Raw genomic sequence first — 24,404 nt, forward strand, 5'->3', positions numbered from 1 at the left:
TGATATTTACTGAGCCAGAAATATGATTATTATATCTATTTATTTTCATCTATACGAATATCATCATATCCATCTAAGTAGCAAGGTAGTTATACCTAACGTTATGATTGGTAATATTAAAGTGAAAAAGTATAATCGACCATAATTTCTTCTCTGATAAATAAACAGAATTCCAGTTACAGGATATTAACCTTTCAAATACTTGCAAATTTACCGATACTTAATAAATCTTATTAAAATTCTTTCCTTGAACACGTCTCCTTACTTTTCCAACGCTATAAGATCCTCAGTTCTCCTCTATTATCTTTATGGAGTAATGAAAATCTCCGAAACTGCATAATACTTTTATTCAGTTTCGTTATTAAGTTCCTTGTTTATTTCTCCCAATAGTCCAACAATCCAAACTTTTTCAACCGAGAAAGAATCGCGCACTCCAAACACCGGTTCAATTACCGGTTACACCAGTCTGGTTAGCCTATTTACAACTTGGTGGCTCGATAAAAATTCTACAGCGGTCCGGTAGATAATTATTTTTCAGATAAGAGCCGAGGAGAAGAATTTACCGGGCGCCAACGATTCGAGAGCGCCTCGCCGGTTTGTTGCCGCGTGCCAAGAGCCAGGACGACTAATTAAGTACGCCGTAAGTTAATTGAGCCGCGTAGGAGGAGAACCGAAGATACGAGGGAAACGTTAAACTGTGTAAACATCAGACTAATTACTTCGAGACTTTATCGTGCTACACAGGCGCTACGTTAACTTGAGATAGCCCGCAACGATTTCGATGCAACGATATTCTCTGAATTGACATAAATGCGATGATGGAAAATATAAGCAAAAATGGTTTCTGCACAAATGGAATAAAAAAATGATTAACTAAATATCGCACAATTTAAATGTCGCGTAACTGAGAAACATTGATTAATTTGTGAGTCTACGTAACTTAGCAAATACTTTTTTGCGAGATTGCGTTTAGAACATTTTTATTAAACTTCCATCGAGGAGTAAATACTGTGAATTGTTATAAATTTCATTGCTTTTACCGTGATCCTATTTTGAAGTTTCGAAAAGCTTAGAATATAGAAATTTTGTCATTGAGCACGCAGCTTCCAAATTTTTAAAATAAAGGGGTGAGAAATAAAAAAATCGTCGAGACGAAAACGTCACGAGCTGCAGCGGAAATTGAACGAGGACAAGGGAACGTGACGATGACGAGCCGCGATTTAATGAACGCGCCTCATACCCCATTCTTAACCCCGACGCTTCATCTAATCTGTCGATTCTTTCTTTTAGTCGATCGTGCGCATGGATCGTCCCGCTTTTTTCCACAATCAAGACGCGATAAAGATGTCAAACGTCAGTTAACTGGCCACGGGGTCGTGACCGTACTTGCATTGAGAAATTTCAATTCGTGAGCTGGGTTGATCCATTGATCGCGAGAGTCACCATTACGCGCTATCTCCGTTTACGTAATATTTCGTGAACGAATAACGATCCGGAAAACATTAAACTACCGATCGAGGTATCAATTTCGCCGAGCAAATTTTAGAAATTCTTGGTCATTTGGAATGAAACTCTTTTACCCCTTTCGCTATACTTTTCAGAATCTTAGACCTGTAACGAAAACTTTGAACGTGTTGAGAATATATTTCAACAATTCCATTGTCGTTAATATCATTATTTCAGGACGCAGAAATAAAAAGAAAAGTCAATCGTGTGTCAGAAATTCGAATATCGCTTCCGCGATATTTAACACCCCCCGCCTCCCTCTTTCGAACTTTCAGGAGAAAGAAATTCCCGAAACTTGGGATCCACACCTCCGAACTCTGCAGCGAACTTCTCGAAGCCACAATCCGCGGAACATTCTCGCGGAGAAGCTAACAAAAATCTCTCTCTTCGCTCCGGAAGCGGAGGATCTCCGCAAGATTCGCGGTTGCTTTGCAAGTCTAATTGCAGGCACGATCACGAGCAGCGAAGAGAAACGCGAAGGAAGGTGTGCAAGAGGGAGAGAAATATTCAAGGTGGAGACTTAGCTGGCAGTTCGCGAGGGAACGGCCATAACAGGAGCGCAAAAATGGGGTTGCTGGTGAAAGGGAGATGCAAAGATGGCTGCTGCAAAACGACGTGTCTACGCTTCTTCTTCTCTTTCTTCTTCCCCTTCTTCCTTCCACGTTCTCGTCCTCTTCCTCTTTTCTACGTTTTTTTCCCTCCGTCTGGCAGGTCTTCTCGCGTTTTTCCAGCTTCTCATCCTTCGTTCGTTTCGTCGATAGCGGATTCGAGTCACGCGTCGGCGGTTAGTTCTGATTAGCGACAGGGCGAATGACGTACCACTGGCAGGATCTCGTGTCTCGAATACGGAAGCAGACCGTGTACGCGGCAAGTGGCAAGAACAGGCCAACGTGACCAAGCAACTGGCGCTGCTTTATGGGAATTTATTTAGAGGGATCCACGGTGACTACACGAGCAGCCTCCCCTTTGGCCCTCTATGAGCTGCGGATATCTCCCGGCCACTGCGATGAAAACGCGATGCGCACACGCGATTTCTTATTTCGAATAGCTACCTGGTCCCGCGATTATGTAACTAAGTACTATACAGTACTTTGAAATTCAGCGAACGAGGATCGTTCGAGATCTCATATAATTTATTGGATCTGAATGATATACTTAAATAGACTAATTATTTTATGCGTAGGTGATTTAACCTAATAAAGTTCATAAGAGCACCTTATTTCGCATATTTATATTACTACTGTATGTAGGTAATATCTAATTACATCGTGTGTGTACATATATATATTTAAAACTGTTTGCGAACGGTATCTCACGTGAATTCTACAGCTCACGCTTTTTCCACTGAATAAAAATCGTGGCGATGATAATCGTCAAAGCGAGGTTATATTAACAGCGAAATTACATCGTGACACGGTCGCTGATTAAACAGTGAGTTTTCCCGTTGTAACGGCCGCCGCTGTAATTAAATTAATTAGTCATTTACGTGTGTTTATCATCGAATATTAAAACATATAGCGCACGGATCTTCCTGTCAGTATGTTCCGATTAAATTGCCCACCCTGCCGATACAAATGATTAAGTTTAACGCGGATATATGATACCATAACTAACAATCAGCGTGCAGCTAGTAAAAGCATCGCCGAACAAATTATTTTATTCTTCATTGAATAATACGAGCCAGCGCGGTTTTCCAAACAGCCGGCAGGATGTATCATCGACCTATTTTCCAATTTACGTACAAAAACCGCGCGGTAGATGGCAGTCAATTTCTGAAAATTTTAGGAGAATGGGCAGGCCAAATAGTAATTTTATGCCCCTTCATTTCCGCAAATAAAAATGAAACGAGAATTTAATGCTTTTTGCGCAGCACATTTTGTCACGGATAGAAATTTCAACACTATAAAGAATTCGGCTTTGTCTCGCAAAAAAGAGAGACAACATTCAAACGACGCTACCTTACACCTTCTCAATAATGTAAAAAGTTCTACAAAAATACACATATTGTCAAAATAAACGCCATTTCCTTCGTGAAATATCTACTTCCTGAAAGATCTTGTTCCAGCTCTCTCTTTCCACTAATGTCGCATCTTTGTTATTTCCAAACCTTCCATACCCGAAGTCGCCCTCTTAAACTATTCTCGAACATACGAATAACCAAAACATCTCACGCAACACTCGCACACAACATGTTCGGAGTTCAACAAATCGATCCAAACCTCGTGATACGGTATAAGATACACTCACCGAAAGTGCGGCTCGATCGGAGCACGTCTACGAAGGGGTGTCGAGCTGATTCACCGTAATCCGCTAGAAACTCGCGCGAGAGATCCAGCGAAGACAAGAAGGAAAGGAGCGGCTGATAAAGGAAAGAAGGCACACTGCGTCCTCCTAAATCACCAAGAAGATGGCTGGCCGCCTCTGCCGTTCTCCCTTCTTCTTCCATCGAAGCTTTCCTCTTTGCCACCCCCGTCTTCACCCCTCTTTTTCCTTTCTCGTCGGCTCACGAATCCTCGTCGCTTATCGTTCGTACGATCTACGAGGTCTGCACACCTCGGTACGGTACCGTTTTCTTCTTCTTCTTATTCTTCTTATTTTTCTTGTTCGAAAGAGAGGAGCCAAGAGAGACGACCAGACACGCACCAACACACGGTTACACCAGTCGGATAATGTAGTCCTCCGGTTGATTTATGGGTTAATAGTTAACCGGCCGTAAATAATGCTAATCACACTCTTATTATACGTTCTGGCCGTGGCATCGCGGCGAATGTTTTGTCCCTGGCTCCTGCCAAGATTCCAAACCCGCTCTGCCCGCTCCTAGAATCCCTTCTTGACCAGCTGCGTCTGATTGGACGCCGACTCTTCTTTGATTGCCGCATGGAAGTGGAACGGTGGACATCTTATGTAGTGTACCAACGGGATATTGTCGCGATGGTTTCGTCTTTCGTCCTGGTTTCCACAGATGATTGATCGATCCTGTCCCGGAGAATGATGTTCAGGAGCTGAATATACATATGAAATTGATTGGAAGATTGGAAAGGTGATTTAATTTGATGGGATTTTTATTCGACAATGTCAGTGTGTTAGTGCTTTTTGGTAGAACTTATGTAAAGATTTTGTCGGACATATAGATTTCTTGTTATGTTGTTGTGAAATGGTATTCTTCTTAATTTGTTGTTATAGTAAATTGTTCGATCATTCATTGTTCGCTAAATATTCGGTAACTTTATACACATATTTTTGTAGACAAGAAATAATCTCTTTGAATATTTTTTATAATACTATTTTAGCGTTAAATTCCTATACACAAACTACCTATCTCTATCACCCTATTATTTCATCTTTCGATATCGAATAATTTCTAAAATAACCTAACTTCCCAAGCATCATTCCCGGCATCACGCCTTCTTTGTTTCGAGAAATTCAATCTTCCTAAAGATTCGCAAACGTGTCGACTATAAGAACAACAAAGCAATTCGAATTACCAAAGAAGCTGCATTACGACACAGAGGATATTGAATGCTCGGGTACAAAAGAAGGCGGCCAGAAATTGCGACTTCCAGGGGTTCGTGGAACGTCCACTCGACCAATACGAGGCTACCGAATAAAATAGGCGATACATTTTATTTCACCGGCCATGTTCTCTGCGAATGGTGTGCTGACTCCGTCTTTTCCGCCTCGAAACCCTCGTTTCTGCTTCAGTAGTACCGTCTACGCGATCACCCTCGAAAAAAGTCTCGAGATCAAGCCGAGAAGGGTGGTTTCAGCTGGAAATACCGGTTGGTCGATTGGAAACGGTTTAGCTACGGGAAATTCGCCATGGATTGGATTGTATTTTGAGGAACAACCACCATCAAAGCCACCTCGAATCTCTTTCTTAGAGATTCCTTTACCAAACAGCTAACGTTCGATAGGATGGATGCTCATGAAATGAAACGAGGCTTGCTAGTAGAAAAATTTTGGAACAACTTTTTATAGACATCTGCTGATTATCACGATAATGAGAAAAGAAACAATTGCAAGAGGTCTTGAAGTTTGAAGGATATTTATATAATTGAAATTCGGCGTAGATTTCTTAAAAATTCCGTTTTAGTTCTGTTGAGAGTTTCAAAAAGTTTGTGCAGCGAAGTAACGTGTGACTCACTTTTTCAGGAAACAATCTAGATTAGTCAATCGTTGTCGGTTGTTTCTCAGTCAAGGCCTTATCAAGACCTTATTAACTTCACAAAAGTAACCAACAAAATGTCGAAATTGATTCATCCTTGAGACTAATTGCTAAAACAATCTTTTAAAGCTTCTGTTTTTCTGTTTCTATCAATTTCGATAGTAAATATTGTTTCGTGAAAGTTTGGCGAGAAATCTATATCGTATTTCTATCACTTTGACTACGCATTATTCAGATATTGATACGAAAAATGCTTGATTTATTCCATTCCATTATCGCAATACTACGAATCACATTTGCTAGACAAGACTCGAGAATATAAAGCACATAGCGTTGGTAACGGCGACAAATTTTGAAAATCTATCAGCCCGTAGTCAGCTTAATTGGCATAATTTAACACTTTGCACAAGTGAAACGGGCAGGTGGTTGAGCAGACAAGACCGGTGTCAGCAAACTCCTTTCCTCCGTACGCATCTCGGGCACAGGATTAAAAAGAGAAAAGAAAGCCGCGCTAAAAGTCGTATCGCTTGGAACAACGTCGTTCCGGCCAACGTCCACGGAGAAGATTGACCACCTTCGATAGTAATGGGGGCTTGATTACAAAGCACGCTCCACTCTGGCCCTGCCCCCTGTTTATATCAATATCTTTCTTCTGCGTGCACACACAGGCCGCGATGCTTCGAAAGCACGTGTGTGCTCGCGGCTGATCGTGATCCTCTGCCGTCCAGGGTGTACACATTGGGTCTGCGTATTCACCGGAAACGGTAAATTTCACCGGACAATGCGAACAGGTATCTAGGAATCATGGTGGCTCGTTTTCTCCACCACGCTGCAATTTTCGTCCGCGTTACATTCGTGACGGCGCGTCGTTCGTTTTATATGGCTGAAATTCTCTCCTGAATTTCCTTCCGAACGAGGCGAGTTCGACGAATTTCGACGCCAACTTCTGACCATCTTCCTTCGATCATTATTTCCACCATCGCCGCGAGAACCTTTTTACTTGGAGATTCGCGCCAAGTTAACGCTTCTTAGGGTGTAATCTCGGCGTTATGATGGCAAGATGATTCACGGTCTTTGTGAGATACTCGAGTTATTGAATCGATGTGGAGATTATTTCTCTTTTGTTGAAACTCGGAGTTCGATGTAAATTCCAGTGAAATTAAACCCATTAATGTTCCAAAAAATTTTTCTACTGCCTCTGGTACGACGTTGCTACGTCTCCAATCACGTTATTAACTTGTAGATCGTCCGACGAACGAACGAGAAACGTTTATCAGTGATTCGAAGGAAATTTTCCATGTTATCCGGCATACGGATCGTCGAGACATTTTTCCAAGATCCCAGCGTGTTATTTTTTGCCCGTTGATTAAGAATGGCCGATGTATCGATGCTGAAAGTTGCGCGGGTCCGCGCGGACGTTAAGACGCGATCGGGGCCAGATTATAAACGGCTCTGTTCCAAGAACCATAGCCCATATTCGTCCACGAGGGGCACATTAAATTATGTAGAATTTTCAATATGTGCTATAATATCGGTACACGATGCCAAAGGAACGAAGACGAAGCACAATTCCCATCATCGATAAGATGGCCCCTCCCCGCGTACCCGGCAATCGTTTTGTATCGGTCGATCGTGATACCGAGCGGAAGAACGGAGAGAGAGCGTACATCGCGTGGTGAACGGCCTACGCCAATGGCCGATGATGAAGTTATCCAGCGATAATGGCTCCATTACGTTGCACCGTCTCCAATGGGGCCCCGTATACGTAGCAGGTATCCCGTGAAGGACCCCGTACGATTCCATGATCGCCACTCGAGTCGGTGAGACGAGGATGTACCAAGAACGACCGGCGCAAGGTGAACAGAAATGGCAGACAATGAAAGAGGGAGAGGGCCAAGTATCGTCGCACCATATACTTACCATGGCGATTGTTTATGTTGGCTGATGGCCACTTATGTTGCACACACATCGCATTACGAGGCCGTTCTCGACCCTCACGAGCCGTTACTTAGCCCGTGGCCTCGGCGTCGTAGGGTAATGGCGAACACGTTACGGATAAAATGTATACTTAGTCTCTCGGCCTGATGGCACCGATGCCACAGCACCATACAGATTACGCTAACCCTTCCCATTCCTCCTTGCGGATCCTCCTTTTACCCCTTTCTACCTTCTCCCCTTTCCGCATGCCTACTCCTTCGTCTCTTTTCTTCTTTCGTACTTTTTTTTCCCACCGTACACCGGTGAATTCGAGGCGTCTCCGCCATTTTCCACGGATCAGCGATGACGCTTCGTGACGCACCTGCCGGATGAGGGGCGCGAAATCTGTTGCCTCGAGCGATTATCCTATTCAGGACGGTGAAACTTTTCTCGCCTTTTTCAATTCGCTGTGATTCGAATACAAATTTAAGATTGCTTCTGAGTGGAAACAAAGGTGTCTTGTGCGCTACCACAATATCAGTGACGATTAAAATGCGTAAATTATATTACGTCTGAAGAAAGATGGCGTTTAACATTGTTGTTTAAGCTTTCCTGTTCCTTTGAACGAGTCTATCATATAAGAAACGAAGAAACAAATCGACAACAAGTTTATTTCTCTATAAAAATATCGCAAAAGAAACGCAAAAAGAGTCGAAAACCGCAAATATACTCTGCTAAACAATTTTCTAATCCACATTCTCCGTAGTCTATTTTCTAAACGGTTTCTATCTGGCTCAGAAACAAAGGCATCGTTCCACGAATAGGAACGATGGAAAACGATGTCTGGTGGTTTTAATCGATCTGCTCGATTATTTTAAATCATCTCACATAAACAGGAGCCCGACACAAGTTCCTTCGGCAAGTTCCAGCTTGAGCATCAGTTCACCATCGGCATGGCTTCCGTTTTGTTCTTATTGGCAGCGATAGAGGCGGGATTCAATAGTTATTCATTAAACTCGAATTCAGTCGGGCAGGATGCTGGGGTCAGTTCCATGCTGACCTTGCGGCTATATTCAAAGGCCTTATCTCCTGCTGAGGTCCCTCGCTCTTCCCTCCGCGTCTTGTCCTTCCTTTTCTTCCTCTCACCACGCTTTCGATATGCACGCTCGACATACTCACGCCTTGTGAACCAACCGAGCAACGAATCGTCGCGTCGTCTCGTATCTAGCGACCCCTTTTCTTTTTCCGATTCGCCACTTCCTGCTTCGTTATTTCTGTCCGGCGCAGCTTCCTCTTTCGTCGATTCGTGGGAGGCCAACGACCCTCTGTTCTTCGAAAAATAGATCAATCCACTTCGATTCTGAAGTTGATCATTTTCTATTACCTCCGGTGGAATTATGATCACGCGTTGATTTCTATTTGATGGATGTTTTAAATTCCAGAAATCTGATTCACTTCTCTTCTCCTCTCAGTTATTTTATATGTAAATTATTCAGATGTAAAAATAATAATAGACTTCTACAAAGAACTGATTTAATGTAAATTAAATGTCCGTGATTCTGTATTTCCTCACATTGGTATTTAACTAAATATAAAATTAATTTTATCTCAAGTGAAATATCGAAGCGAAGTGTATTAATATAGTGGCAGACAATTTATTACACTATCGAAAGTTCAATGAAACCTAATCACACTCTCATTTACTACCCCAACGATATCAAATAATTAACGATACTTCCCTACTGTAATATATTAATAACGAAGAACGAAAGGAACATACAAATGCGTAAAGGAAAATGATCGAATATCGACGATTAATTCGAACACGGTTCGTAACGTTATGAGAAAACGCAAGCTGCAGTGGGTGGTTCCCAAATCATTTAGCCATCTTGCAAACCGGCCGCGTCGAATCACTGGCACACACGATTAAATACACCTCGTTTCTACGTCATGGGAACAGACTGCCACGGCACATCGACTCGCCCTGGTTCTAATGACCGTAAAAATCGTTTCAAAAAACGGTGTCCCTGATCAGCCACGGGTAATTATATAAAAGCATATTTAGAAGCACGCCCCCTGACAGCTTATTTAACACGACAGAACACCGTGCCATGAGAAAACTTGGCTCGCTTTAAAAATTCTCTGCAACTTTTCTCCTCTCTTGCATAAACACAGGATAAGAAAATATTTGTACGCTGTTGCATTTATTTTAGCTTTTATGTGTTTTATATCTGAAGCAGAAGAAGGAGCCGAGTATTTCAGCCAAAAATGGAATAGAATAATAGAAAATACCGAATAGAAGGATAGTAGGTAATACATAAATAGTACATAAATTTCGTTCAAAAAGGCACTTAATACATAATTAATTCATTCAAGAATATTGAATCTCAGGAATAAAATACAAAACTTAATTATCTCATTAGGTACGTTTTAAGATCCAGATCATTCTCAATTTCCTTAACATTTCAGAAATTCTCTGCTACTCTCGTCAACTCTATTCAACACAGAACCCAACAACGTTGACTCTCTACCATTACCCGCTTTCGAAACCAAAAGCCACCGAGTCCATAAACCTCGAACGAGCCATGGTAGAGGCAAGATTTTCGCACAGTCAGGTTGTGCAAAGGGAGCATCGAGTGGACCTTGGGGACCACGGGAGCAGGCAACGAGGAGGCAGTGCACCGATCAGATAGACCGACCGTTGCAACACCAAGAAGATCTTACTCTTTCTCTGTCTCTCTCTTTCTCTCTCTCTCTCTCTCTCTCTCTCTTCCTCTGTTTGAAAAGAGCAACAAATCCAGTGGCTTTATCGTCCATCGCCGGTGGTAATCCTATAGGTGCTTAGCGTGAAATCCCATAATCGATAGTTTGCTTAACCCGGAGCCGCGTGGCGCCACGTGGCGAGCCTCCATTAGACCATCCTAAAGTATACAGGACAAAACGGCACCGCGCGCCGCGAACCTCGTGCCAACCATCGTAACACCGTATCTCTATGTTAATATGGGAATGCAGGCCGACTCCGGGCCCATAGGGGAATTCGACACGCCTCGTGCGACGCATCTGGCTGACGTTTCACTCCCTTCCCACCGCTCGATTCCGATTTTCGTGCCTCCTATCGCAGGTACAAGGGAAAAGATCCTGCTCGCGGGCTGATACCAGTCGGTGCAATTATCGAAATTAGATGGGATCGTACGTTATCTCGCCGGTATTTGCGAACCCGTGCGATTTATCGAAATAGAGGGTTGGAACGGGAATATCGTAACGCTGAACGGGATCGGGGATACGGTATGGGGTTGCTGTTTCAACTGGACTGACGGGGTTGGTCATCCACTGGATTCCAACGTTATTGAATCGAGTCTGGGTTTGAAGCTTCGGGTTGGTGGTTTGAGTTTGATTCTATCGATTTTGAGTGAGCTCAATTGCCTTGAATATTGCAAGTTTCAATAATTTCACTGAACATCTGATCTGGTGTGCAGAATGTAAATGTAATAGGTTCAAAGCTTTGAAACGACGAAGAACCAAGTTTGACGTTGTTAATCTGTGTTCGACACCGCTCCGATCGACGACTAATTAACTTGGAAATAGCCAATTGACAACAATTTAAACAAGAGACTTGCTACGTAAGTACAACATTTTCATGAATGGTTTCTTTGGAACGCTGAGTATTTCATTCTGTAATAATATGACCACTTCGGAGTTAATCGGACCGTCTCAAAAGTCTATTACACACGAATACGACATATCACGCAATAGTTAGCGATATCTTAATTATGGAATCATATTTACTCCGTCATTCAACTTGTTACACAATTGGTACATTCACTCTGCGCCATTCATAAATTCAACTCGGCTAATCTCGTCGCTGTCTAACGAGAGGGTCTTAACACTTTGAAAAATATGAGACAAACGAATCACGAGATAATATGTTACATTCGTTACCAAATTATCAACGGCCAGATTACATTGTAGATCATAATAACTCAATGAAAGGCCGACTGAAATCACAAATGCAGCGCCAGCGATGAATAACTGGGACGATGATCACGGACTATTCCACATTCATTGGAGATTCCGTTGATACATCAGTTTTCTCGACCTTACCTTAAAACTGTCCGATGATTATCGTTGTTTTCGAGTATGAAAATTCATGTGTTTTCTAGCTGATCGTGATCCACGATCGTGGAAAGCCTGTCCCACGTCCAGTCGACCATTAACCATCTTCGAGGTCGACCTCACTTCCTTTGATAGCGGCGTCTTAAAGTCTGCCACGGTCGAGCCAGCTGCGACCACCTTCTCCTCCTCTTCCTCGGTTTCCTTTCGTTTCTTCGATCGTTTACCCCTCGTTCCGCTCCGTATGGGATATTAATTATGCCGCCTGATAATCACGCTGGAGCAACGAATCCGTTAATTGGCCAGCAGATACGTTTCCCTAGCTTGGCTGACGTCTAAACGGAACGAGAGCTGCTGATAAAACGGAAATAGCATCCGTAAATCTTCTATCAAGACGGGCCATTGATTCCTCGGCGCGTTCAATGGGTCATCGTCTCTCGTTCATTCAATGGTTTCGGTGATTCAGATTCCATTCAATTCCCAGTTTCAATCGCGTAACGTGATGTACAATCTCCAATGTAAATTTTTGGCGGTATATCGATAGTCGGATTCCTTTTTCATAGAATATTTTTAGGCTTCCGATGTTTCAGGGGAAACATTCGAAGGCTTTTAATTTTCTATACGATGGAAATTCTGTGATTCGATTAACACGTGTGCTGCGCATAGCGTCCGCTTGGAGTCAGGATGCAAATTAAAAATTATAGAATTTTGAGGAAACTTTTCATGATAATTGACACAAAAAAATTCAATCTATATTCAAATATTATATGAAATTGTTATGACAAAAATACCAGCTAAGTAAATAATTCCATTCAGAGCTGCTCTACTAACGCTAAAAATATCGAAATTGGAATTGGGAAAGTTTCGAGAACCATATAGTACAATCATAACATCAATATTGAAACGGATCAATACCCACAGATTATATTACAAAATTCTCCAAATCGACTAATACCAAAAATGATTCCAAAATTCTATACGACAGAAAATCTTATTTCGGCAAACGCGAGTAGAAAATCGGATCGGTTGAAACGTTGGGAAAGCAGTCGCGATTAACTGCAATTATACGCGGACAAACGGGCAGCGATAATTCCAATCTAATTGCATCCGCGAGTCGGGCGACAGATGCAAATTGGGCTTAAGTCGACGAGGTGGTGCATGGGGGTGGCTGTACACCGGAAGAGGAAGCTGCGTTTTCAGTAAGATGAACGACATCCATTCGCGGCTCATTCATTCTCGTAATTAGCGCTCGTCCCCGGCGCGCATTCGCGCCACGTAAATACAACGCACGTGGGAGCTATACAACCCCTTTGCCGGTAATTTATTCGCGCTTGCTACCTTCGCCTTATTATTGTATTAAGCCCGGTAGTCGTGGCCGGCGTACAGTTAATTACAGAAGCTGTTAACTCGAAGAAAATCGGGACGGTGAACACGCGTATCACAACTAGTCGCTATGCCACGGAAGATGCTTGATAGTCTTCGTCCACAAAGTTTCAAAGTCATCGCTTAAGATGTGGAAAGTTGATGGAACCGAAGCGGAGAGAAGATAAAAAAAGAGAAGGAAAGGAAAGGGCGGATGTTCTGCTAGATATTCTGTGTTTACAGGAGCTGCTTCTTAGATGGACTATGCATGAGTTGCATGTGTTTAAGTTCAGATAAATATTGCATGGAAAAAAGATCACGTTCTCCAAGGATTTTTTTCAGTTGTAAATATGCATCGACGGTCTTGGAAAAGCGGAACCTTCTTTTTGGTTCGAGTTGAGTTACATAGAGAGGAAAATTGCTGGTTTCTTGATTGAACACGTATCAACATTCATAAACGTCTTGTTAGTATTCCGAATAAAAAGGATGCACTTCAAATTTGAATAAGATTAAAATATACTGAAGATTAAGTATTTCTTCTTGAACTTTGAGTTATCTCTCTAACGAGAAAAGTTTAATCTTCTTACAAATTTTTTGGTAAATCGATGTTTATGATTGAGAAGAAAACTGAAAGAGACGTAACATATAGCAAAAATATTTTCAGTTCCTAACCGGATAACAGTGAAAGAATTAACTATATTGTTAAGTAGTTGATACTACTTCTGCGAACGTTACATACTACATTCCCTTAATAAAAAAAAAACCACTTCAAATTACACGTATCTAGACAGCACGAATTCATCGTAGCAGTAATTTACTCTCAGAAGACCGCGCAAAAAGATTGCACGTTTGCGCAGCATTTCGGTGAAATGTGTCCTCTTTTCCGCGCGCAAAAAGGCCACTTTTCGTAGGACAAGCAAAAAGAGAATTTAATTCCAGCGATTTCGAGACTTGACCAAGGGTTTCGGGGTTGCGGAGGCTCGAAAATCAGGGTTGTTCGGCATTCTGGCAGTGATTTAAAATGACAACCGCTCCAGGCCAGCGCAGGGGTTATCCCAAGAGTGCAGTGTCTCACAGCCGACTGCCTCCGGCAGACGACGGTTCATGCGTCGCGATTAAAAAACTTCTGCCCCGGGCGTTTCAGAATCTCGCGAATTTATTAGTTCCGAACTAACCTCGGCTTCTTTGTCTCCTTCGATTTACTTTTCCATTCTTGAGTAGTTAAAATTTCTATTGCAAAAATTCTATTTATCTTAAGACGATTGTATTTATTGAATAATTCTTGTCTGTTTTGATGAATTTGATTAAAATGGAAATTTAATAGGATTGGTATAGTGATTAATTTACATTTAATACGAGTAGTGTGATTCTCTCGGTAGAATTTTCTAATCGATTGAAAGAATAATAGCATCTTCAATAAAATGGTAATTACGTATGTTAAATCATCCTCTTTTGAAATACCATTATAGAAATGGTAATAGAAAAATAATAAACATATAATAAAAGAATTATTAACGAAGATATCACAATTCTTAGAAGAATTACAAGGCCTTGAAACCTTCGATCAATCAAATTGTCAAGCTGAACACGTTAAAATAATCGACTTTCATCGGTGCCGATAAAGAAAAATAATGTCGTTGGCCAAGAGAAACGGGTGTTTTTCGAGGAAATTACTTTGGGAACGAATAAACTAGCCCGATCAGAAACAAATTGAAACGGTCCACGAATTTCCCTGAGAATATTGGTTTAACGTCCACTCGAGGCAGTGCAAAGCCTCGCGAATTTATTAGCTCTGGGATTGCTGGGACCTGCGCGTTTCCTCTTCTACCGAGCCACCGTTCAACCACTAATGGATGTCCAGGTTGTATCTTGCCGCCACGATTCTTGAATGAGCTTGTAATGCAGCAGCGAGCCTTTGTCCCGCTCGTGTGGGAGGGCAATTTGTTTGGCAGAAATGGAACGTTCGCGAGGCTGCGTTTATTCGCCGGCTTTCTGCCGGGAAATTACATATATTCCAGATAAGCGACGGAGTGAATAATAAACGGGGAAAATGAGAAATTCGCTAACGTAATTATATTTGCTTTTGTACAAGGGAACCCACAAATTGCCTGCGCCATTCTCTTCTTCTTTGTACTAAAAAATTGATAACTTTAAAGCGGACGCAGAGAATCGAGTTGATGGTATACTTGTAGGATGTAAGATTTATCGTTGAGACATTCTCCCGTCTTTTTATTTACCTTTTTATGTCTGCTCGGCTGTGTATATTCAAACATTTTGTCAAGAGGCGAAAAGTTTTAGCGCGAAATGAAATTGGATAAACATTTTGAACTTCGTTCTCGTCAATCAATTTCTTATCCTTGGATCTATTTGTAATGAAGTTAGTAATACCTAGCATGAAACAAGACGAGGAAATCAACTAAACATTACTCGTACATTACTTTCGACAAAGGTATGACTTGCAGTTAACTTACTCTTCATTATCTTCATTTCTCTTCGCCTCTTTTGGAGTACCTAATTTCGTTGATTTGCCGTACCCCCCCCCCCCACCTCCGCAGAGACGAAATGTCCCATTATAATGGAACAAAACGATGATACTAATTGCTAAAAACCACATCAGCATCTTACATTTAATTTTTGGCACAACTCGCGTCTTAAATTAAAATATATGTCATCGTTTCCCCGTTTCCTTTTTACTTTTCCGTTAACCACCTTTCCTGGCAGAATTACATGTCGCTTTTCTCCCAGTGGAGCAAGCATTTCATTAAAATAGAATAAAACAGCGAAACTGATTACTCCACGAGCAATCGTTTAACCGATCCACCGTTCCGGAAGGGGTAGACGGACACGGATGATCGATGATCCAGCACAAGCAAACTAAATCGAACTAAACTAGTAATGATTTTTCAGGGGCGTCGTTAGAGCTTCTCGTCGAGTTTCCGATAGGAGCGTCAAACTTTTATTAAAAAACAGAAAGGATCCGGCCCGTAAATCCATTTGGCTTGGCCCCGCTCCTCCTCGAGATCGTAACTTAATGACTGATGATCCTAACTGTTCCTGCCCATAGCCCGATCGCCCGGGCGATTTCCATCTTTTGCGCGAATTCATTTCCCTATTATTTCAGAACGTCAACCAGGAGATATATGAATTGTTTGATATCACCGGGATGCCTGTGCTAACAGCTCGACGCCCATTCGACGGATAAATTGTCCTAAATATCCAACGTAACCCCGGCGTTGGGTGGCAGGGTGCACGGATCGGGCGTCGTGGGCGTGTCGGTCGCGTGCCAAGCATCTATCATCCCTTTAAAGGGCCTCCAAGATGCCGAACAGACTGAAAGGCCGAGGCCGCTAAACGCTGTCAAAACGTTGACGAAGTCACGTGCCCGTGGATGAAGGAAAGGCTCCCAGGTTTGAATCGACTATTTCTCGCTTCGTCCCTCCTCGACGTTCCTCCCTTTTAAACGTTACGACAATTTTGCCTGATCGATCGACCTGGCGATATTTTTTGGGGGATTGCGGAGGAAGAACGCGACGATAAGGTGAAAAGATAATTCGTTTGGTTTGCAATCACTTTGTAAATTTCTGGATAAATGATTATCGTGGATATGTTATTTGAAAATTTGATTATTTTCTGTAATCTTCATGTACAGTGTACCGAGCAATAATTACACTTACAGTTAGCATTGCAAACGAAGAAACTGAGCGAATAGTATAATTTTATAAAAATCCGGAGGAAATGAAGTTCGATAATTAAAGTTAATTGTTTTACGTTCAGAGCGTGAATTACGCGAGACCTAATGAATGCAAATGATGGAAATAGCAGTGCAACGGATTTGAGATAAATGGTAGCGCGAATTAAATGCAGAAGGCAAGATTAGAAGCGAGGTCAGAAGATATTGTGCAAGATGGAAAATGATTAATGGGATGTCTGCTGTATTAACTGGGTTAGTTTTATGCGAATATCTGTTAATCTACTTCAGATTGCTAATTACAGCATTATAAACCAAACCTACATTAATTAGAAACAGCATGATTCAAAGCTAAATGCCACTTCGACCAAAAGGGTGAATTTTCTGTATAATTTAAGGTACAGACGTCGTGCGACAATTTCGCAGAATCCGCAGAATTCTGGCCCCTAGTGTTCTACGATATTCTCCTAAACTTAGAAAATTATCATAAAGATTCGAAATTTGTACAAAACTTTCGTATTCTAATTATTCTACTAAAACTTCTATGAAATTCACCTGTATCGAATCCCTTCCTTTCGAAAACCTAACGAATCTTTAATCTTTTACAGAAACGAGTAGTTCATCAGCAGATAAAAAGTTCCATTCCGTTAACAATTATTTTGCAAAAAAAAGAAAGTGAATATATCAGCAGTGTTTTTTAGGATATTTAATCCCATGTAACATGACGTAACACAAAAGTTACATCTAATATATATACATGTTCCTGTCACTATATGTACTATTACCTATAACTTACTAATACAGCATTATTACAATAATTAATTGTCAAGTTGCAAGATACAAAATTAACGACAGTCTATCCCTTTCCTGCCTATCTTTATCTAAACAATATACTATAATAAAAATATTCAATCGTCTAACAAAAATCTTATATCCACTTATTACAACAATTTTCACGCACAAGACAAGTTAAAATATCGTTCAATCACATTTTATTCTCCCTGCGGCAGTCTAAACAATTTGTACGAGCGAACTTAGCTCCGAGAGGAAATTTAGCTTAGTTAGGATGAAGAGGTTTCCACGGCAATAATAACCAGGAGAGGTTCGACTTGGCGTTAACTCAGCCGAGGGTGGCCGACGGTGTTTGCGGTCGTAAGTAGGGGTGGGTTCTATGATTCTGGGGTGTACAAAGAGACCTGTAGAGGGGTGTACTGGCGGCAACAACGAAATGGTGGCTGCAGATACATCCACGCCACGGGATGATTTTAACTCCCTACCCCTGTTGAGAGAGCGCTAACTCGACGGGTTTCGCCCCTCCGACAAGAATTATATTTGGATTACAAGCATTATCGCCCCGGAATGAACTTGACTTTTATGGCAGCGGAATTGCCGAGGGTTTTCGCTTATTCATCCCCACGCCGCACGTTCACGACCACCAGACATCCAGCAACCAAGAAATTAGGCCACCCCTGCAATCGCTTATCATCCTTACGATACCGATTTTTCGTTGTTTCTAATTACAATAGTCTTCAGCTAATAAGCTTAGTTGGAATCGGTGAGAACATTAGCGAGATTGGAAATTTGATTGCTGCTTGTCGGGTTGATGAAGAAGAATGTATGAAGATTTAGGTGTGAAAATACACGGGATTTCTTATACACTAAATGCATCATCATTTTAAGAACACCCACACACAATGTTTTAACCGTCTACGCTACATGTAGGAAAGAGAGAGGAGGACACGCCATAATATTTACCATCGGGTCTGTGCTGAGGAGTATTTGAAATTGTAATCCTCGCAAATTCCTGATTAATCTTAGCAATTTCTGGTGGCACTAACGTGTTGTTAAATGCAAGTCAAACGTTAGTGTTCGATGATCCTCCACGTTGATGTTACTCGCTTATCGACCCTCTACGTAAAGTTTACGAATTTGACATTTCTTTACCAAAAGACGCCCGTCTACTAATCAAGGTTACTAGTACATTTACGTGGACAGCAAAGTATTAATCTTTAACTAAAAAATTATACAGTTGCCATTAAACTTTCTCCAATAAACCATGACTCTACGAATCCACTTGTACCTTTTCCAAGCAATCCAAACACCTATCCCATGTCTATAGATCTTGGCCCATGAACCAAACCGTGCCTAAATGATGTATCGTAAGCACGGTAATTAATTCAATCCGGTGTCAACGCGAGGAGGCATCGAATCATAATTCAGTCTCCGAGGTCATTCGAATCGCAATATATTCGCGGACGTCGGTGTATAATGCCAAAGGCCACTCCTAAGAATGCATACTGCACCGGTGTCTACGCCACTGGCGGACGTCTGGCGGCGTGGCTGACAGCCAAATAAAGGACAAATAAATTAAGTTAATGCGTTCCAACGCTCGACCAGTGCGATCTCCCTCCAAGCGAAGAGTATTAACGCCTTCCTGGCCCTCTGGATCCTCGGTCTATTGTTCGATGGAATTTGTAATTTAGATTGATACGGCGAGCCGTTCCTTCGTTGCCCGCCTATAGTCGGCACGTTTGCCGCGGAAAACTTTCGAGAAATCATTTGTTTGCCCGTCAATGGTCCGGGAATTTACAGCTGGACGATGATGGGGTGGTAAGCCACTGGCCTTACGCCACTGCTTTATCGTCAGCGATGGTGGAACAGCTTGATGACAAGAAAATGTCCGATTCTTTCAAAATTAATGAAATTTCTTTCATTTCTGTCTTTTTGTCTTCTTATGAGTAGGTTTGAAATTGTTTCGGAATGTTCCAAGTCCGTATAGGATATGATTTGAAATTGAACAAATATGTATTCCTAGTCAGTAGATGTATTTTTTATGTTTCGTTTGTGATCAATTCTCTCTTTACTGTGTAAGTAGTTCAGAAATATTTTAGTAGGCAGAAGATGGAAAGATGATTTAAAATACAAAATTCTTGTGCCTTTCTATTTTTTGATTCATGGGTTTAATCCCCTTGGAACGAACCTTTCTCTTCCATCCTCCACTACTTCATTTCATTTTTGTTTCGTTTTAGTTTTTTTATTTAAAAGATAATTTTCATTATACAAATATCTATCTCGTTTACGTTGATTTTTACATTTCGTGGGAAGATCTGCTCTACATATTCCCTATGATGCTTCGAAAGCGCCATAGATCAACGTTGAGTGATATTCAGAGCGCAAGTTTGAATTATGACCGTAATTATTCGCGAATAAGCTCGCGGAGAATGTTCGCATGCTTGGAAATAGTAAGGTTTCCAGGATCTTTATGAAACCGAGAACGGACGTTCTCGAATTCGAAGTCTGTATTACGTTTAATTACGCCACAGAGGTAAGTACTTCTTACGAAACTACAAATATTTATACGATCTCTAGTTTGCTTAGAAATCACCACGCGAAATTGCAGTCAAAAGCAGGTAAAATTTGTAACTTTTTCTCATACGATTTCTAAAAACATCTTCAACCAGACATTGACTATTATAATTACCTAAAAAGGATATTTCAATGCAATTGCAAGAAAAATATCTCAATGTAATTGCAACTATAAACTAGAATATTTCACCTCGTTGTTATTATTATAGAGTCCTGTCTATTTAGGCGTGGGCTTCTTTTTAGCTAGAACTCGATTCCGTGCGAGCAACTTCTAACTGCGGATAAGTAATGATCCAATCAGCTTCAGAAATTATCTTTACTGCCAGCGCACGTGGAATAAAGTAAGACTTTTAGTGCTTGTTCTTGCTACCTGCTCGTTCCTTGTCACATTTACCACACAACGATTGCTGTACAGTGTACACCATCCTGCTGGTAAACAGGATAATATTCTTTCGACGGTGTCGTTGAAATATAATCGCGAACATCCCAGTTGATTTACATTCTCAATGGCGTATTAACGTCTTAAAACCTCTGGTCTGGTTAGAAAACCGTCACGCTCGCGTGTAACCACTTAAATGATTACGTTTTGCCATTATTTCAGAACAACGTCGTTACATCCTAGTACCTGCATCGCTTCCATTAGGTTCTACTTTGCAGATTAGTTTCCATTTTACGGTTGTTTTATTCGACTGTGTGAAAAAAAAGGAAAAAGTAATATTTGTACATGATTCTCTTAATTTCAGGCTTCAAGTACCAATTAGATATTGTAGTTAACTTTGAAGTAATTTTTCCAGATCAGGATCGGAGATGTAAGGTGGTTTTAGGAATTTAAAAACGCGAATGCCTATGAGTAATTATTACTTGCATCCATTACCACATGATAATTTCATGCTCTCACGAAATGATCTCTTTTGTTTCCATTTAAGATCTGCTATATGGTTATGTTAAGTTTCTTATAAGGGTAGACCTTGTTGAATTTATTAGAATTAAATACAGTCATTAAATACCTGCGAAATGGTTAGCACGTCTAAAACTATTAAACTTTTTATGCTTTAGAGATGCTTCATTCTTTCTACAAATATTTGACATCGAAAGTGTAAGATTCTCTGTGAATTCAAAATTACGAATGTAATTATCTGTAATACCTACTGTCTGTGTATGAGAATTTTGTATCTTACTTTTCTATCTTATCCCTCCTTTCGCCCTCTCTAACCGTATTTTCAGTAAACTGTTTCTTTTTCATTTAAGCTTTAGCGTTTCAGGATTATAGATACAGCTGACCACAGTAATCTCTGAGATTATTTATAAGGTACTATTCTTAACGAACGATTAGCAGAGTCGACACGAACGATCGAATAAAACAATTAATTTCCTCCTAGAGCGAGAAAGTCTTACGTGCGCACAAATTGACTGACAGTCGAGTTACCCGAAGGTGTAATTACACGGAATCCTCGCAATTAACCGCGGTATAACGAACGTGTTATTAACATCGACCGTGGAAAAAATTGTATGAGCATTATTTCGTGCCAAGGCCAACCCTAGCCTCCAAAGTTCACCTTAACAATTCCGTTCGACGTTCTGTTAACTAATGATAAGCCGCCGGTTTATTAATTACGTCGATGCTCAAACTTGTTGAACCGTCTGCGAATTGTATATTTTCTATGAGTGTAAGTGAGTTCTATGTACCTGATTCATCGATTCGTATATCCTCAACGTTTACACTTACCTCGATGAAGTAGCTCATACACCACTCTGTTTAGAGTAAAAATTGAAAAACCTGATTTGCAAAGTTATTTAGCACTTCTACTACTGAAATACAAACCTATAATACATTACTACTACTAATACTACTACTACTAGCAGTACTACGACTTTGACAGAATACAATTTTACCCTCATTTTAAAATTACAGATAATTTGTGCATTAAGTTGTAAATTTCAGAAAAATTCATACATTGTTACCATGAATTAACCAAAGTGTCCTGATACTTATGAACGGTAGTGTATTATTCACATTAAACGACTAACCGTCGCGCCGCGTCGATTCGTCGATGTCGATGGTATTAACTGCTTTACCATAAACCTATCATTTTAGAGTGTTTCAAGCGTTTTTCATGCCAGTCAAATTTCGAAGACGCGTCGATTAAACGATGCTGGCTGACGTGCGCCGTACAATGTATTAAGTTAATAAGCACCTCCACCAAAAAGATTCTCCGCTTGGAAATTCGATGCTTTATGCCTTCTGTGTAGTTTTAGAAGTGTCTTAAACGGTATAGAAAAAAACGATGATTGGCGGATAGACAGCAATGACTGAATAATTAGTACGTGCTGGATGATAGAGTCGTAGCCTGTTGTACGGTGAATATCGAGCTTAAGGCATGCTCGCAAACACGCGAAATAAGTGGAACATCTATTTTTGCCGGGCTCGAGCAGTTGTTTTTTAAACATTCAAACCGGCTATACACGTTTCCCGCGGTACAAATTACCGCCGACTGCCCGCAGCAAATTAGAGTTTCTATAAATCATTCTTCTAATTATACTTCTATAAATTACGCTCATTAATTATTGTTGGTTTATTCCCGCAAGTGTGTTTTATAGTGGCGAAGACACTTTTTTTTTCTCGCTCAGCTGCCAGCTTTTCTCTCTCTCTCTCTCTCTCTCTCTCTATCTATCTATCTATCTATCTCTCTCTTCTCTCTCTCCCCCTCTCTCTCTCTTCTCTCTCTCTCTCTCTCTCTCTCTTCTCCCGTTGCGAGCCAGTCTATTAATCAGCTATTTGATTCCAGCGACAGGTGAGCATTACTTATTTAATAGAAGCATTAGTGAATGGAATCCAGCGACTACGCACGAGAATGAACGACGATTAGAATTACCTACTTTTCGCTAATAACGCAAAAAGCAATCCAGGCTTCGGGCAACGAGTTTCAAGATTCATCGATAATAAACAGATCTATTGAAATATATAACTATTTGAAGCATTTTCTAATTCTATAAACGATACGTAAGGTACTCTTTTGTTATTTTTGCGATATCCACGATCCGTAAGAATCTTAATTAATTTTTTTTTCAAGGAAAAGAAGAAAACTGCAGATAAAGAAATATAGCGATTATTAAATTAACAACAGAAGCGCCCGCGGAGAAAGGAAACAATAAAAAACGAAAAGGAATTAACCAAAAACACTCACGTCATAAATTTCCTGTAGAACGTCCGCTTGGAACGAAGATCTGCGTGCAACCAAGCCTTCTAACACCTGCATCCCGACAAAAACGAAGCGGTGGATGGCTGTCCAAAGTGAAACCACGGCGAGAAACACGCGTGGAACGTCGTGACACGTTTGAAGCGGCCTCGCGGGCCCCGGGACAAAGTGGACGTAAGGGAGAACGATGGTTTGCGGTTTCCTCGCGAAATTTATGATGATTAAACGGGCGGCCCAGGCCAGGGATGCGCGACGACTTCATTCGACCGGGCCGCGTCGCCTTCGTTCGCTCGTTGCGGCCTCCGCAGACAAATTGGATTACGATTTTACGCTTGCTCGCGATGACGTGAAAGACCGCAATGATTATTGAGACGGAACGCTGACGCCGTGGTTGATGAAACAGGCGTCCAGAGGAAACAGGTACAATCCATTTGTCGAGAAGAAGCCGAAGGAACGAGCAGCTTGTTGATCGGGCCCCTGTTCGCCGTAGAAATCCGCTTCGAGTTTCTGTAAAACGATGCGCAAAAGTGAGAGCGAGATCGCGGTTTTGATGTATGAAGAGAAACCGCGAGAAATATTTTGCGACAGGAGCGTATAAAACGGAGGAACGGCGACGCTCGTGTTTAACAGGCTGAGATTTTTTTAATGAATATCTGATTTATACGGTTGACGGATACCCTGCTGAGCGATAACGCCATCCACATGGATGATCTTCTATTTATTTCGAGCAGTACCTTCTGATGAAGCTATTCATAAAGCGTTTGCGCCTGCCTGTTTGTATCTCTTAAATCTATTTAACGAAGACACAGCTGGATGGGCTAATTACAATGTAATGGTTGTACGGAAATGTGCAGTGTGTGCTGAGAGATTTGTGGAAGAGGAACATACATACACACGGATACCAGATGACGGATGGATTTGTTTAATTGTGACGTTCGTTGTTATTTTCTTTGCTTTTTGGTTAAAGAGAAAATTTGCTAAATTTATTGTATCCATTTTCTTTAACGTCGAGTACGTGGACATTTCATTAAATTTTAAATGAAACGTCAAGGATAAATTGAAGAAGATACGGAGACGAATAGAGCGGACGATT

General features: G+C 41.2%; 1 protein-coding gene across 2 annotated transcripts in view; it reads right to left on the reverse strand.

The window, feature by feature from the left end:
- The window catches only part of LOC100645026 (protein zerknuellt 1), a 101,967-nt gene that overhangs the window by 49,931 nt on the left and 27,632 nt on the right, over positions 1–24,404 (reverse strand). Inside the window, exons 2-3 of one of the 2 annotated variants that reach the window (XM_048411659.1) lie at positions 23,300–23,818; positions 3,754–4,508 (exon numbers count right to left, since the gene is read on the reverse strand). The gene's annotated coding sequence lies outside the window, so the exon portion shown is untranslated. The remainder of the gene's footprint in view (positions 1–3,753; positions 4,509–23,299; positions 23,819–24,404) is intronic. The other variant, XM_003400797.4, reaches the window with a different exon arrangement.

Source organism: Bombus terrestris, chromosome 14 (genome assembly GCF_910591885.1).
Source record: "Bombus terrestris chromosome 14, iyBomTerr1.2, whole genome shotgun sequence".
NCBI classification, from domain to species: domain Eukaryota; kingdom Metazoa; phylum Arthropoda; class Insecta; order Hymenoptera; family Apidae; genus Bombus; species Bombus terrestris.